The sequence below is a fragment of the Strongylocentrotus purpuratus genome, unplaced genomic scaffold (genome assembly GCF_000002235.5).
Source record: "Strongylocentrotus purpuratus isolate Spur 01 unplaced genomic scaffold, Spur_5.0 spur5_scaffold_9, whole genome shotgun sequence".
NCBI classification, from domain to species: Eukaryota; Metazoa; Echinodermata; class Echinoidea; order Camarodonta; family Strongylocentrotidae; genus Strongylocentrotus; species Strongylocentrotus purpuratus.
In genome coordinates, this window is record NW_022145615.1 from 11,658,019 (window position 1) to 11,662,535 (window position 4,517).

The window sequence follows — 4,517 nt, forward strand, 5'->3', positions numbered from 1 at the left end:
TGACCTCTACTGAAACTGCGATTCATGAGTCCATGGATACGAGACGTCACTCGACTGACGCACGACTGCATGCGTCAGTGACGGTGGTGGTCTTTGACGGGCCTTATTAGCGTTACAACGTACACAAAAAATAAAAGAATGCAAATTGAACAATGTAAACATCATATTGATTCACAGGGCCCGATTGGCGCAGGGAGTGACGGAATGAAAATGACGCAACATGTACCACGGGCATTACAAGAACGTTTCATACCCTGAAACGGAAGAGAAATTCAAGTTCAGGTTCGTCTACGATACTTCTGCATCGTTGCAGGATCGAGTGAAGATACTGAATAAATTATTCAAGAGATGTATAAATGTTAATAAAAAACGTCATTGTAGTATGCCTCTAGAAGGAATATACAATCTATTTTAACCCAGTTCCTAAAAAATGCATTCCAATGCTGGTTGAATGTACTATGTAGTTTTTCTCACTTTTCATAATTATATGACATTAGGTGTCCCCCGAGAGATCGAGAGACATAAACTTGTGCACTGAATGAACACGACCACCTCCGGTAATAATAATGGTTCAACTTTACTGCATGACCTAAATTTTTCAATTTACTTGACTACGGCTACTCTACAACAATTATTAATTTTGAAATGATCACCTAATTAATTAATGCACGCACACCGCTGGGAAGTCTTTACGTCGACAATGTGTTACCGCATTCTAGTGCTTGCTTTGGAAAACAGGACAAAAGATGGAAATGGTGTGACGTCTCTGACGTAAAAATCATAAATGATCGACATGATTTATGGGGATTGAAAAGGGGACATGATTACATTTAATCACAAATTGTTTTGCAATCCCCAGATCACCATGTCAACGAATACATAGATTATATATATATATATATATATATATATAAGGCAATTATTTACTCTTAAATCCATTTCAGTGGGCAGTATGATCGATTGTACACATGCATCGACGAAAATGATAATGATACTGATAATTAATATTGGATATCTTTATAACGCACATATCCACCATGCAAGGTGCTCAAGGCACTTCAATATTACCCCGGCTCTGTTTGGCTACCGATATCGGTGCTCGCAGCATTTAAAGACTTCCTGCTTTATAATTTAACACCTTGGTGGAGAGTGGCAAATGTAGATAAATGTCTTGCTAAAGGACATTTAGTGCCATGGCGGGACTCGAACCGCAAACAATAAAAGTTATCCGAAAAGGTGAAGATTATCACTTTTGACGTTAATTAGGTGTTAAAAATAATCCATCGTACTTTTTAATCTGACCTCGTGCGCATTTTATGAACCATGGACTTTTTAAGGGTAGATTTAGTATTTATGAACTTCTTTATCAAACATCAATTTCTATAATCCTTGCCATGTTGGACGTTTGTCCCGAAAGATAATATGTTATTGAAAATGTAGAGAGCGTATCTTTCAAAATAATCATGTAGGCATTATTTTTCTTTGTTATCATTAAACGATATTTTTAAAGAACTTTTTATCTTCTTTGTCTTGTTTTCCATGTAAACTGTCTCAAGAGTTATTTGATGGTTGCCATTTATTTGTTATTAATTTACTTATTTATTCATTTGATTGTTTGTTTAATTCATATAGTCAAAACATATTCTTTCACATGATTGGTAATGAGAGCTTCCATTTCATTTTTTGAAATTGGGGCGTTTCCAATACTGGTCTTTACCTATAATTTCTCTGTGGAACTTCACGATATTCAAAAATTCACTAGTTTAGAGGCACATACAAGTACTTGCCGCTTTCCACTTTAAAACCAAAGTTTAATAGCACAATTTTGTGAATATATTTTGTGAATGTACCACCTGTGTTTTCAACGTGTCAGTGATGATTGGGTGTCGTGTACTCTTTCTTTTCAAATATCTAATCCTGGAGGCGGCACCACCCCTTCCCTCGCCCCCTTACAGACGCTCTTAAAGGTAAAGACCAGTATTGGAAACGCCCCAATTTCAAAAAATGAAATGGAAGCTCTCATTACCAATCATGTGAAAGAATATGTTTTGACTAATACATGATGATAACAAATTTGCCGGGAAACCGCCTACTAATTCATATATTTGGTAAATTTGTTTCTCTCATGGTCTGTGAGAGATATAGGGTAGTCCCATATACATCTTTCTGTGTATAGTGCTTGTAACTTTACGAAGAATGGGCCAAATTTCTTATCATTTTGATGATTCCAGAACCTTGCAGATGCTAGATGCAAGATGATCAACCTTTTCTGATCGATTCCACAACGTTTCTTTCACAATGCAATCGCATTGACCATAACTGGTCTTTACCTTTAACCCAGACCCACTTCATATAGGTGACGTATCTTTTGAAAATGAGATCATTGTGATAAAAGTGACATTTAATTTCCGTTGCGACAAATCGTGATGTAGCTATGATTGTTATCAAACGTTTGTATCATCATATATTAACTAATTGTCTCGGTTTAGTTTTGCAAAATGCATTTAAACTAAATAAAAATATCGCATCTTTAAACTGTCACTTAAAAATAATAACATCTCTCAGAACAATTATTCTCTCTTTTTTGTTGGAGGGGGGGGGGGGGGCAAAATAACTGTGATAAATCTAAAGTGCCTTTCTGTAATCTATCATGCACGACTGTCAGTCTGTATGTCTGTATGTCTCTCTCTCTCTTTCTCCATTCCTCCTCTCTTTCCTCCTCTATTTCTGCCTCTCTTTCTGTCTCTCTGTCTTTCTCCTGCTCCCTTTCTCTCCCTTTCTCTCTACCGTCTCTCTCTTTAGCAACGTGTCTCTCATGTAAGTCTACACAAATACGAGTTTGCTCTTTTAATCTTATATTTCACAGTAAAAAGAATAGCTAGGGCAAATAAAAAGAACTGAAGGGAAATTTAAAAAAAGGGGAAGCAGAGTAAAAGCTAAAATAATGAAAAATAACAGAATAATAGAGAACGGTTGGCGGAAGTGAAGTATTGTCATGATATCAGGGACTTAACTTAAAACAAATATACAAAGAATCAAATCTAACAGCAACATCAACAACAACAACAACAAAGCATTGCGAAGGTAATGTAGATAGTGACAGCGGATACAAGAATTAATATTGCATAGTGCCTACGTTGTTTTGCCTGCACTTAGCAGAGATAATGGTTTATTTTTTTCTTAAAGTATGATTTTCGCTGTTTTAGGCTTTCAATTTTTATTTCATTTATTTCTTCGGGGACTGTGCCATATCGAGTATCCCAGCCGGTAATTGGCCCGATTCACAATTATTAATTTCGACGAGAACGTCTGTAAGAAAACTTGGTTTCTTAAGATTGCAGACATCATCAAAAGTTATTATGATTGATAATTGAATTTAAAAAAAATAATAACTTATAAGTTTCAGTATTACTATGCATTTATTCCATGTTTATGAACATCTTGTCACGTCACTATTAAAGGTATCGACTAAACAACCTTTGACGGTTGGACAAAATGCTATCCAATACCTTCCCAGGCAATCAAATTTCTATTTTTCATAAAATGACATGCACCACGGAACATTTTGGTAGACGCATGATAAAGAATTCTCTTTTGGTCTCAATGCTGTTGTCATTGAAACGCATCTAATTAATTAGTTAAACATGTCTATACTTATTACATCGTGACGATAGTGGCAGAGGCGGTAGCACGACTCTCAAAGTGGGGTTGCACTATCAAAAATTGCCACTTTCTGGAAAAAGGGGTCACCCACAAATGGTAACCTAAAAACGAAAAAATACAACCTTTCGATAATGTACATGTATATACTATATACCCCTACATTGTAATGAAATTATTATCAGGGATGATCTTCAAGATTTTCTTTTTACAGGGTCAAGAACTCCTTCTGCACCATATTTTGCTCTTGTGTATAATAGTCTAATAATAAGTAAAAACGGTCACTTTAATATGAAAGGGCGATTACGTCGAATAAACAGGGGGAACTTATAATATTTGAAAATGGCACTTATCAGAGGTTAAAAGGGGCATTTATAAGAAGAGAAAGGGGCATTTATTAAAAAGAGAAAACAGGGACTTATCAGGAAGGCAAAGGGCACTTATTGAAAAGTTAAAAAGGCACATTTTAAAAGCAAATGAGGCACTTATCAGAGATGAAAAGAGAAAAGAGAAATTTAAAAAAGGACATCTTGTTAAAGTAAAAGGGGTACCTTTTAGATTTCGATAGGGGCATTTTATCAGAGGGGATGACACGTTTTTAAAGGGGAAGGGGCACTTATTACAAATAGGAATAGGGTTTTGTCAGCTCATCTCTTCTGCTGCGCATATATAACGGAGCATGATATCAAATTCCGATCTTAGCTTATTCCTACTAGCAAATACATATCGTCATACAAACTCGCTTCACAAACAACATTGATCGATTAGCGTACAGAGTAGGCTACCCATCCGAAGGGTCACTACATTTTATCACACTTTCAACACTCGCAGAGGCCAATCGCATTATCTGTTCATTT